Below are 12,795 nucleotides of genomic sequence, written 5' to 3'. Positions count from 1 at the left end.
AATATCTTGGTGAAAGCAATGGCCTATAAAGGAGTGGCTCAGAAAGGAAGTTGTGAGGTGTGTGGTCAATGAGCAGTTCAGTGAAAGCTCCGAGCATGAGGTGGTGACAAAAACCTCCTCCTGGATTTTGTACAGCAGTTGCTCAGCTGTAGTTGGGTGTTTACTTTGGTAATGATGGCTGGAGAAAGACCTGCTGCTGGTGAGACCAAGAGGAAGAAAATGGGAAATACCCAATGTGTCTGCAAAGAAAAAAAAAACCCAAAGAGTCATTTGATCACAAACTTTTGTGGATTTCTCTTTATTTAGCTTATTCACACTCCTTGGAGGATTTCTGGAGGAGATCCAGAATTCAGCCTTGATGGAAAGCCACCTTCAGACTTACAGGCCACATTCTCAATGGGGCTGAGTGTATGTGGGGAGGGTTCTGACCATGGGGCAAGCACTGCTGTTTCTCTGACTGCTTGGACTAGTTCCTAAAGCGAAGTACTGAAAACAAGGGCAGCCAGATTAAGTGTTTCCCCTACCCGGTGGTATTTGTTGTGATGTAAAGCTGGAATGGTTCCTAGAAAGCATTAAAACACAAATAATATTAACCAGGACTGAGAGAGAACAGCCAGTTGCTTGGAAATGAGAAATATGTTACGGTGACAATGGGTCAGTAGGAATGAGGCCATCTGGTTTTTACTACTGAATCTGCTACTAAATCCCTTGAGAGCCTCAGTGAAGGCTGGTCCAGTAGGACAGGGTGTGAGCAAAGTGCTTGTCTGCACCAGGCTGGGACCAGGAGGCTTCCATGGAATGTGTTGCTGCTGAACTGGAGCATACTGGGCAAGGCTGGCCCTGCCTGAAGATCGTGAGATCCTGGACTGGGGAGCTGATCCCTCTGACTCAGCGTATTTGCCTCTCAGCTGGGACTGATCCAGTCCACCCGCCCCAGTGAGGCTTAAAAAGAGCATTTCCTTGTAAGGTATTTTTGGATCCTGGGAGGTGTCATGCTAATCACATGCAAAGTGCTGTTCATTGAATACTCCAGGCGTTTATTGAGATATTTACCTGGATGATAATATCTCCTCCTCTTTCCTGCAACATAAAACGTGCTTGATAACTCACATGAGTGCCTGTAAGGCCAAAGGGACAGTCAGCCCTTTTAATCTGTGCTGTCATGGAATAAATAACCCACTGAGCTAATTCTGAGCTTGTCCTAATCTCACCTCACCCTCATCTTTGTTCACATGCGCAAATGCACCATCAGCAGTATGTAATGTGCTTCCCTCTCTCACAGCTTAAACAATAAATCCTATAAGACCAAAGCTTTGGAGATGAAAATTACATCCTGTTGGTGGTCTTGGACATGTGATTCAGGTTACTGAAGGTCAACTTGAAAGGACAGTGCTGACTTCAAAGAAATATATTTCCTTCTATCGAAATTTCACACTATAATTTGGGGGGAAAAAGCCATTTTTTTCAATTTTGCTTCAATGTGTTCAATCATGTTTGTGTTTCAAAGTATTTAATTTCTACAAGACTTTTCCACAGCAACCAGGAGAGAAAGAAACTACTGAAAACCACCGGGGTTTTTAATTTTTTTTTTTTTTTACCATACTGAAAAGGCAGGCAAGCAACTCAGTATAAGTGTAGATCCTGAAACTACCTGTGTTTTTCTTAAGTTTTACCCTTGTTGATACTCAAATGAACTTGATGGAAGAAAGACTTTGTTGCTTTGAAGCGGGAAGTTGCATCGTCCTGCAACTCCCCTCCTCCTGCCTCTTTGTCACTCCTGTTCTTATTTGATCTGTTGTCACCTTTGGAAGAAGATAATGTGTTACCCTGCAGGGGTCGAGGGCGGGGGGGGGGTGGGGGCAGGTTCCTGGTGAGTTTCTGTAATAGAAATCCATATTTAAATAACAGGCAGTACACTTTCCTGTATTATTTTCACTTTTGAGGGTGTTTAGTTTTATATGTTGGGATGCTGCACTTCCCTGGGGCAGGCTTGCAGCGGTGACTCTCCTCCCTGCAGTTGCTATGTGATCTTTGATTGTTTCTGTAATTTGTCTGATGAGCAGATATTTTGACATTTCTGTGTTTTGAGAGGGGAAGACAGGCATTTAGCTTTCAGCTGGAACAAGGCTCAGCGTTACTGTGTGTCTTGTATTCAATGCAGGACTGTCACAGAGACCCTCGAGGTCAAACCCCATCACCCCCCTGTGTGGAAGTGCATGTTGAGACTTCTCCCCAGCTCTGTGAGCCTCCACACTACTGGAGATGCAGAATCCCCTGCACAGAGTGCTGGAGATCCCAGAGTGGTGGGGGAAAGCCCCGAAGTTGTGTTGCAGTAGAGAATAATGTTGGTTGGCAACCTCCTCCCTGCTGCTCTGGTAAAGCAGCACCTTTGGTCTTGGCTTTGGGCACAAAGCTAACAGATCAGGCATCTCTGTTGCTCCTGGAGCCTGTTTCACTATCTTGGAGAGAAGAACTTTAAAAAGGCCAGGGTGGATTTGAATTAGACACCCATCTTGGGCATGGAGAAGTTGTAGGTGTGCTGGGAATGTGTGGTTTGCTGTCCTGATCCTTTCTTGAAAAGGGTTATGATCTTAAGACCTTGATATCTTGAATCTGCAGAGATTTCTCATCATAGTATTTTCAGTGCATGGCATCTGTAAGAAAGGGATTTTTCAAGAAGTAAAATATAGTCAACTTGCACTACTGAACAGAGTTGAGTTTTGTTCAGCTGGTGCTTCCCCAAATGGAGGATTGTGTTGAGCCATTGAACTGGTGGAATCCAAAACCTGGATGCATCATTTGATGTCTTTCCGTGAAGTGTTTCTTCTCCCATGCCATCTTCAGCACCAAAGATCTTGTTGATCCCTTATCCAGGAGGGGTAGTCACTGGAACAGAGTGATGATTAGTGCAGGGGAAAGGCCAGGGCTGGGAAAGGATAGTGTACATCCATCTTTTGGGCAAGTAACCTGAGGAAGTGGGTTGATGTGGGAGCAGATAGACTGTAATGTGGGTCACTGAGGAACAGGGAAGGCTCAGCCCTCTAACCTGGAGGGGTTTGGGCTCTATCCCATGCTAGCACAATAATCATCAGTGTCAGTATCTGGCACATCTATTTTTCCATTAGAAACTCAATTCTGTGTGGGGTTTTAATATCTTGGCTATTTCAGATCACACTGAGAAACAGCATGGTCCTGCGCAGGCACTCAGCATGGATGCTTTAGTTGTTTGCTAAGCCAACATATACAATAATAATTTATTGCATTGCCTTGAGAATGGAGAAAATGGGAAAACCAAGCCCCTGCATAGCAGGAGTTCCTTTCTATCAGACAAGCTGTAGGAACAATGTGCTTGCAATTAACTCTAATAGCAAGAGAGTAGCTGGTGAGAGGAGGGATCAGCAAAGAGGTTTTTTTGGCTGAGGTTCTCTTTGGAAACATGCGAGTCCTTGATGATAGGGCTGGTTCAGATGCCTCTTGTTCATTGCTGTAGTCCTTCAGCCCTTCCCTTGCTGAGAAGGACTAAAGAATGTTCTCTGTCACTTATTGCATCCTTCCTTGCTCTTGGCTCTGCGGTTGCCTATGTGAGACAACACTGCACTATCTGCCGTGGTGGGGGGATATGGTGGGTTACATGGTGGTCCCTTTGAGTATAATGTGGGCCAGTATCTGTGGTCTTTTGTGAGTGGTTGGCTGCCTCATCACTCCATAACCCTTCTCCTCCATCACACAGTGAACTGGAAATCAAAGACATTTCTGGGTTTGGTGCGGAGCATCCTGGGAGGAAAGGGATGCCAATGGAGTTACACCTTGTTTTCTGGTGTCTGCCTTATAATGCTGTCCTGGGCCACAGAAGACTCCAGGCATCTGAAAGACCAGAAATGACAAAGTTTAGCAGTCACACATGCCCAGTGAAGTAGCGTGGTGGAAGGCTGGGAGGAAATTGCTGTCTTTTCTCATGCCCCTGTCCAAGATGAAGTACTTCCAGACCTCAGGGTGGTTATTTAAAGCTCTGAATGAAAGAAACACTTTGGTCTGTATGTAGGCACAAAATTCAGGCAGTCTGGTTTGCAGCTAGGCTGGGGAGCCAGAGCTTTCCTGAGGGCATGAGCTGCACGTGAGTGTGTGTGTATATGTGCAGCAACCCTACAAAACAGGATCTGGTTTAAGAGAGTATTTCTGTACAGGAAAGAACGTAAGTATATGCTTAAGTCCTACGGAAGTCAAAGCAACTTAAGCGCATATTACAGTTAATCGTGTACTTAAGTGATTTTCTGAGTTGTCCTATATCTGGAATGACACATAAGGCTCTCTTGAGTTGGGATTCACAGCCCTGTTCTGTAGTTCCTTCCCAAGGAAAGTGCTGATTTATTTATTTTTAATTCTTGCCTTGAAGAATGGCCTGTTTTGGCCTTACTGCTTTGCAAGTTATTGGAAAAGATGGTGTGAAAAGTTGAAGCCCTCTGAGCAACACAGTTCTTTTCAAAAGACTGAGAGAATTTGTACCATTCATTTCAAAAGGACTCCATGTAGCAAGAACAGTGCTGTAACAGGGGCGTTTCACTGAAGGATACTGTTGGAGTTGAAATGCGGTCTGGTGTGATCAGAATGACAGCCTGCTTGAAATCAGTGTGGTGCAATGTGCTACTACAGATTGCTTTCCTTTAATGTTTGGTTTGTTTTTTTTTTTTGCCGTCCTGAAGTCTCTTTGTGATGAGTGGGATGCTTGCAGCATGGATTTGAATGGAATATCTTGTAATAAGAATAATAAGCAGGTGCACTGTATAAAATCTAAGTGGAAAGCTATTGCCTAGAAGGGAAAACTAATGTAGTTATTGTTGCATCTTTTCCCCATAAGAGCATTGTTCCCCAAGCACTTATGGGTTTCCCTGTGTATGAGGTTTATCTAAGATAAATTCCTATTCAGGTGGATGGGACACTGTGCTTCTAAATTGATTTTTTGGTAGAACTTTTTATGGTTATAACAATAGACAGTGCTAATATGTAGGTTCTTTTTAAAAAGACTAATGTTTTACCTGGAAGTAACAGGATCATTTGATGAATGCTTGAGTGTTGCTAATGAAAAAGGGGTGGGGGAGGAAATTACCTTTAATAAGGAGTTTAAGTGACATTTTTCTTATAGAATGCCATTATGTTTGATTCTTCACAGAAACAAGAAACCAAAGGTGTTCGTGAGGCTGGTGTGGTGCAGCTGGTTGCCTGAAGACTTGGCCTTGGCTACTCCTGTTTGTGCCTCAGTGCTTACCCCATCCTTGCTCTCTGGAAGGTCAGTACTTCCTGGAGCCCGTCAGCCCTGGCCAGCAGCATCCCTTACTGCCCAGCAGATGCAATCCTTGTGGTGTTCCAGGCCCTGTTTGCAAAGCACTGTCTGTTCTTGTGTTTCATATGTCCCCACTCGGCCTGGCCGGGAATGAACCCTTGTCTTGACCTGTAGCATCCTCTGGTAGGAAGGCTGCCAAGCAACTTCCAGCTGAAAACACGGTTTGTTAGGAAAGGGAATGAGTTACTTTTTGGCTTGCCTTTTGGACTTCTGGCCTTCAGACTAGGCAGATCTTCTTTCTAGTCCTTGCTGTAGTAAATCCAATCTTGCCAAGACCAGCAGTGACGCTGGGTGCTTTTCTGATCAAGTCCTCTCTCTAGCGTTGGCTCAAGCAAAACCTTCCAACTTCAGGAAGAACAGGAAGTATGCTCCTATGAATGTACCTGGATGACTCCCTTTTACGGAGGAAAGTTCTCAGCTAATGGTTAAAATCCGTTTTAAGCCCCATTAATACAAAGGTACTTTATCAATAGGAGGACAGAATCTCAGGGCTTGCATTGTATAGGTACAAAGTTTAAGTCCTTGGTGGTTTTGATATATTAGCATGCTTAACCCAATAAATTCCAGTAACTCTCTAATGGAAATTCAAGAGCTTTTATAGTTCATGAGAACTTCCATGCTTTCTGTCTGCAGAGTGGGGATGGTGCTTTCCATGGTGGGGCTGTGAGGCTGCAGGGAGTTGGTTTGTTCTCACAGCTGAAGTTGCCATGGCCACGTGTTCTCCCAGCCTGCTGAAAAGGCGAGGCAAAGCTCTTTAACTGAAACCACCGAGAAGTCACTTCACTGAAATTTGTTAAGCCACGGTGATTTTTGATTGCAGTCACCTTGGTATTGTGAAAGTACTCTGGTGTCTGAGAAAGTGTATTGTGGGGTTTCTTAGCTTTATTTTAAATGTTTTTGAAATACTGGAGACTTCTGGGTAAAAAGAATGGAGGTTTTGGTTTTTGCGTGATACCAAACCAGCCCTGGACATGGTGCAGACAGCTGTGTGGCTTCCTGGGGACTTGCCACCTTAACTGTGATATTTTTGCAGACATAGCTTCAAATAAAGTTCTGTTGAAACACGTCATACGCTACAATGAAGGGAATTGTGAAGGGATTGCCCAAACTGCCTTGGAGTTTCTGGGCTTATGAAAGCAAATAGTGTAAAGTGCTTTTGGCTGGTTTTTGAGGGCAGATGTCTGGACCCTTGCATTGTCACACAACAGTGGATTGGTTGGGCATCATCGTCTTTTTGTTGCGGCAAGAATTTTCCTGAATCCACTGTTTTGTCTCCAGATATGGCAAAGACTTTTTCCGTCAACTAATAACTCTCTTGGCAGGGATGTGACTTCAATCCCCTATGGAAAATGATTCTGAATCTGTCCCAGAGCAGGAATGGGGGTCAGATCTGTTGGGTGTTCCTAGCATTGCTTTTGCTGCTGGGTTGATGTTGCTCTGAGGACCAAATCTGTCCAGTGTGTCCCCATGGGAAGCACTGGAGGAATGTAGGTCTGTTGTTTGGGTAAGGATGACCACGGTTGTGTTGGGAGGTTGGCTCTGGAGCACTGAAGCTCTGTGGTAGCTGCTGGAATTTGCCCAGAGCATATCTCTGCAAATGTCCTGTGGTTCTCGTGTTAATATCCTCATAGTGCAAAGGCAGGGGCTTTGGTTGAGGGGCCATGGTTGGGATGATTTTGAAAGCCAAATGTTCTGCAGTGGTGAAAGAGCTGTAGGTGTGGATGAGGGAAAACTTTTACCTTCCTGCAATGCTGTGGCTGTGCTTACTTTTTTTTGTTGTTCAAAGGCAAAGGCACTATTTTATTAGTGAAATAAAAGGAGTAAAAAAATCCCAAACTCCAAAATTTCTAGTCAACTGGGCTGCAAACCTGTTGAGGGCAGAGAGCAGAAACACTATTGAGAAAAAGTGTGAGCTTGGTCTGTGATATTTTTGGCCTTTAAGGGAATTCTGGTCCTCAGTAGCTTTGGCAGTGAACATAAGTGATTGCCCGAAAGGTGATATCTCCAGGAACTGCTCTTGTCACAAAAGTGGTGAAAGGATAAGGGAGATAGTTTTCCTCTTTCTCATGAATATATTGCTTTTAATTCTTATAAAGAAGAGAGGGTAGGTTCAATCTCAGCATTATTGGCCAATCCCTCAAAGGCATCAACTGTTGTATTGAGACATGACAGACTGAGACTTCCTGCTGGCAGCTCATTTGTGGTGGTGTCAGGGCTGCTGTGGGCAGGTGCTGGGGAATGCAGGGTGACTGCTTTCAGGAACCCTTAAGCAACCAGCTCATCTCCAAGAGACACAGGCGTGTTTCTTCTCCAATCTTGTGAGGAGCTGTCTGGGTCTGCTGATCCACCCCACCGCTCTCCCCTCCTGCTTCTGTGGCTGCTCGGCGAGGACCGGTGCCTCCTGAGGAGTTAGAGGCATATTAGTCATTTATTCAAAGTCTTTTTCTTTCTCTTTTTGCTCCTAATGCTGTAGCATTTAGACAGCAAGAGTAAGGAAGGTTTCCAAGCTGTCTGCTTAGAGCAGGGTGGTTGCAGAGCACCTACTCTTGGCAGGAGGTGACATCTCTGGGGAGACTGACGGTGGCTGGTGCTGAGACACAGGGCAGCGGGTGGTTTCGCAAAGGTAGGGGACAGATGCGCTTGGCAGGGAACATGTGTGGGCCTGTTGGCAGCGGGGAAGGAAGCATTCACTCATGCTAATCATTCCAGCCGCAGGAATTTTTTATTTTACTGATTTTTGTTGGTAGTGGTTCTTTCGTGCAGTCATTATTTTCTTTCTTTTCCCTCCTTTAATTGTTGAAGCTGTTTTTAATCCCTGACCATAGTAAAGCCACACTGTTAACACAAGCAGCGGGGTGGCTGAAATTGCAGCTGTACTGCAAGCTCTGCTTTTAATTTCAGGCTGTTATTAATGAGGCTAGAAACTTTCCCTTCCCCCAGTCAAGTTTCAGCTGTGTGTCTTCATCCAAGTCACTCCACTTGGTGCTTCCCTGGCTCCATCTGGGATACAACAGGTGAAGGCTGAAGTCTGTTTTCGGATGTCATGAAGAGGTTTCTGGCTGCTGTCCTTCCCGTTCCCTTGTGCAGGTGGAGGGTTGGGAGTAGGCAGCTGCAGGGGCTGGGAGGGGACCTCCAAAGAGAGGGTGGCAATGGGGAGCTGCAGCCCACAGGTGTTAGTGCTGGGGAGGGGATGGAACTTCATGTGCTTGGCAGAGGTGGGAGGACAGGGTGTTCATGTGAGTTTGGGTTGCTTGTGGGCTTCTGCCCCGCTCTGTGGTCCTGGGGCCACCCATAAGGGGCTCTGATGGCTGCTGTTGTCGTCCCATGGGGCAGCACCCTTCAATCTCCATAAAGGGAAGGTAGTATGATGTGTGTCTTCTCCTCTCTTTTTGTTCATGCAGCGCCCTGGGTGCCCACAGGAACAGTCTGTTGTTTACAGAAGCAGCAGTAATGGCAAAAAGGTTTTATTTTTTAGGCTGTAATATTGTAATTGCATTGGGGATATGGAAATCCCAGTCTGCCGCTGAAATTGCTGCAATAGTCTCAAACTTAGAGATTGTCAGGACTCTAGGAAAAATTCCCAGCAATTTACATCTCTAAAGTGCAGTCCCACACTCCTGTTTATAACCTGTATTAGAGAGGATCTATTTCTCTGTGGCTAAGGGCACATGCAGCCCCAGCTGCATGCACTGAAGGCCAGGTTGTCCTTTATTTTCTGTGCAGGTATGATTTGAGTGCTGCAAATCTCGGAAACAACCCTTTAGGACTGGAGCTGCAATAGTCTCTAGTTTTTGAGTTATCAACCCCTTTCCCTGCCACGTAATGAAGGAAATTATTGCTTGTGCAGTGTACGTGTGCTTGCAGCTCTGTGGGAGCACTTGCTGGGCTGGTCTTGTTCAGCTTGCTTCTCTTTTTATCCTGCATCTCAGGAACGCGATGTCTGAGCCTGACACTCCATGGCATATGCACTAGCTTTTTTCCTGGATGGATTTATTGGATTTCCAGTAAAGGCAAACAAAGTCGGAAGGCTAACGGTGCTGAGCACGCAGCGCTGCGCTCCCTGGCCCAGCCTGCTGTGCTCAGCTCCTTATATGGCCAAAAAAAGAAAGAGGAAAAGAGGGCGCAGCGTGAATACCAGACATACGATGCATTCCTCTCAGCTGCAAACTCGGAATTTGCTTTTCCCTGGAAAGTAGACCCTCTGTACATCCATTAATTCAGGCTCTGTACTGTTTAGCAGGGAGAGGAAAGCTAGCATTGAGCTGGCTCTGAGCAACACTTAATTGTCTTGTGTAAAGGAATTTCTTTCTGTAAGGTTTTTTTCTTTCTTTGGTGGGGGACAGAAGAGGGAAAGGGGCTGGAATAAGGAAGGGAAGAGGAGGCCTGATTGGCCTGAAACTTACTCTCACTTGGCAAACTGTAAGCAGGTAGACTGCAATTACATCTATTTTCTTCATCTAAAAATCAATCTGATTCATTGTTAGCCTCCACCTTTAAATTATATTTTCCCTGAATAGCATCTTCCAGTTAGTGGGAGGGGGAGGGTAGATAAGACAATCGATCCTGTTGCTTCATTCATAATCTGGCTTCAGCCTTTGTTGTTTGAATAACTGTGGGCGTGAATAGCTGACTTGAGGTGCTCTGATCTGGGCTGAGACTGGAAGTACAAAGCACAGGTCCTCTATCTATTAGATATGGGCCTGAATTTCCTAAACGGATTTGTTAGCTTGGGTGTAGCACCCTCCTGAGACGAATGAGGAAGGTCAGGCCAGTCCATCATCTCTCCTCGTGTGCCACTGATTCATGGTATGCAAAGGCACCTTCTTCAGTGACATGGGAGCTGAACTGCCATGGCAGGTGTTGTGGTTTCCTAGATTGTTTAGAAGCCAAATTGTGGACTGGAAGCCACGGAGGGGTGAATCGTGGGCGCTCTCTGCACATGGGCAGCCTGCCTGCTCGCCAGCACCTGGGCCCACGTTAGCAGGGACACCTCCAGTCAGCCTGGTTTGTGCTTATTTCCAAAGGGAGAGCTTTTCCAAGACCACAGATGTGACTTGTGCTTCCGTGGATGCTCTCTGTGTTTCATGGGTACCAAACAGGTGGGAGAATTGGGCAATTGTCACTCAGCCAAAAGGCTTTTCTAACGAGGGAAAAAGCAACCTGACAACTTTGAGTCATGTTTTACTGCTTTGGGATCAGAGTGCCTGAAAAGCAGTTCCCTATTGTTTCTTCACAGGCCTTGTGGAGGTGATGATGCTACTTAATTTCACAAGCTCCTTTCATCTAGCTCCTGCGCTGTGCTTTCCCATCTTGAGGATGGGCTGTGACAGCACTTGACTAAGGCAATCTGTGTAGCTTTGTGAAGATCCCATCTGTTTCTCTACTTGACAGCTGGGTTGTTCCATGTTACTTGCCTTCTTGCTTTCCTGTAAAACCAAGCACATTATTAGGACCCAAAATAGTAGCTCCTCTGGGCCATGTTGTAATAGGAGGGTGTTTCATGATGACAAGTTCCAGCATCGCATGAAGGCAAAGCCCTTTTATGCGTGCAAGGAAATAGCAACAATCTGCTTGCAGGTCATGCATGGCTCAACTCTTTGAACTTCTACATTATCAAGTGTTTACTGTCTCTGTTCTTAGAGACTGTACTTTGCAACAAGCACTGTAAATTATCCAGTGAGGGTAATAAAGGAGTTTGACGGCAGAAGAAAGAGAAATGAATGGCAAATCTATGCTAATGGAAACATCTGTTGAGTATTCTTGTTACTCTTTCCTCATCCATCCCCACGTGCATCCGGAGGTTGTTTCAAGCCAGATGGAGTAGAGAGTGGACCTTTGGCTCTTGTGAAAAGGTAGCTATGGCTGCTAGGCAAAATGTTTGGGGTAGAACTACCAGGTGTTCTTTTTTGACACCGTTTCACATAAGTGTATTGTTGAGCATCTTGCTATAAATGGGGCGTAGTGGTGCTCCTGGTGCATTAGCCAGACCTCCATGCAAAGTTGAACAGTGGGATTGGTGAATATTAGATTTGTGGTGAGTTGATGTTTTGACTGTGTGAGTTCTTTATGAAAGTATTGACGTGGATGATGGTTGCCAGTTGCAAACAGGAGACTGGCAAGCTGGTAGGATTGGATACACTCAGAGCATCCTGTGGGAAGTGAGTGCTTGGGATAGTGAGTGCTTGGGGTGCTGGACATGCAGTTGGGTTCCTGACCATGCCTGGCTTTTTTCTGGAGATGGGCAGATCCAACTGCTCCAACTGCCCAGCTCCACAGCTGCTACTGGATGAAATATTGGACAGCAGCTGCACTCAGGTGGCTGCAGAGCCCTGGCTGCAGGTTGGGCATTGTGGCTGCTATCCTGGGAAACCAGTGAACTTGGTGGAAGAAATGGGTGTCAGGACTCCACTCCTGTGTCCCCACTGGGTGTATTGCTTGCAGAAGGCACTTGGATGTTGCAGATATCTGACCTGTGTGCGTGGTTTAAGGACCATCATGAGTTTTGTGGGTGCTGAAAGGTCACAGTCTCTCTGTCTTGCTTCCATTTCTGCTAGGTTTAAATAGGAGTAAATTTTCACTGGTTGCTTTTCTAATGCAACGAAGCACTGGAACTGGTGGAGAAGGAGAAAGAGATAGGTGACTGGTAAATATTTCTGTAAATGTTTGTGTGGTTTTGTTTCCAGGATGTTATCTTCTTGGGAAAAAAAATGTAAGTCAATAAACACAAAGCAGGCACCGTGTTTACGCCCTCTAAGTATAGGGGAATGCTGTGCTTCTATTCCTTTTATATATATATTTTTTGTGGTGCTGCCTTAAGGTTTCTTATCAGAAGTATGGGCTGTCATTATTAGATAGTCCTGTAAAACAGCTGTAATAATTGCACAATGTTCTTTATTGCTGTCAGATTTATTCATAGATGTTTTTTATTTTTTTGTAAGACACATGAGGGACTGTCTCTGCACACATCATTGGTTTTGCTAATAAAATCTTATATTTTGATGGTAAGTTTCATTGGAAAATTATCAACTGCTCCATAAAGTTAAGACTTACACTGTCGTGGGATGAGGATGATGTTTCCTCTAGCCTTGATGGAGAGATTGATCTAGATGGATTTGTTTGATTCCTTAACAGCTGTTGTGGAGGGTACATAATCCAGTGCCTCATCTCTGCTCCAGATTATCTGATCAGGGGTTTGGAGTCCAGCATCCAGCGCATACCCTACATTTTCTCAGCAGGCTGCTGTGATGACCTGATGTCTGTCTCCTGTGTCAGTCAGTGGTACAGAAGGATGCTTCATGGTTGGTGCTCAGCTCAGTGTGACTACAGCAACATGACTAGCTGTGTGGCTGCAACCCAGAGTGGTGAGGCTCCCAGGGTGCGAGGACTGAGGGATCTGTGCTTTGCAGAGGGGTCTGAGTGCTCTGGGCTGCTGATGGATAGAGTGCTGGAGGAGAAGG

The 12,795-nt window shown here is 45.5% G+C and overlaps 1 protein-coding gene across 11 annotated transcripts in view; it reads left to right on the top strand.

The window, feature by feature from the left end:
- The window catches only part of LPP (LIM domain containing preferred translocation partner in lipoma), a 333,675-nt gene that overhangs the window by 45,701 nt on the left and 275,179 nt on the right, over nucleotides 1–12,795 (top strand). For 7 of the 11 annotated variants that reach the window (XM_050308804.1, XM_050308807.1, XM_050308803.1 and 4 more), the window contains one exon: nucleotides 5,168–5,284. The exons of the other annotated variants lie outside the window; for them this stretch is intronic. The gene's annotated coding sequence lies outside the window, so the exon portion shown is untranslated. The remainder of the gene's footprint in view (nucleotides 1–5,167; nucleotides 5,285–12,795) is intronic. 11 annotated transcript variants of the gene reach the window in all.

The sequence above is a fragment of the Myiozetetes cayanensis genome, unplaced genomic scaffold (assembly GCF_022539395.1).
Source record: "Myiozetetes cayanensis isolate MyiCay16 unplaced genomic scaffold, myiCay2020 scf13, whole genome shotgun sequence".
In the NCBI taxonomy this organism is placed as follows: Eukaryota; Metazoa; Chordata; class Aves; order Passeriformes; family Tyrannidae; genus Myiozetetes; species Myiozetetes cayanensis.
This window is presented reverse-complemented; position numbering and strand designations above follow the sequence as displayed.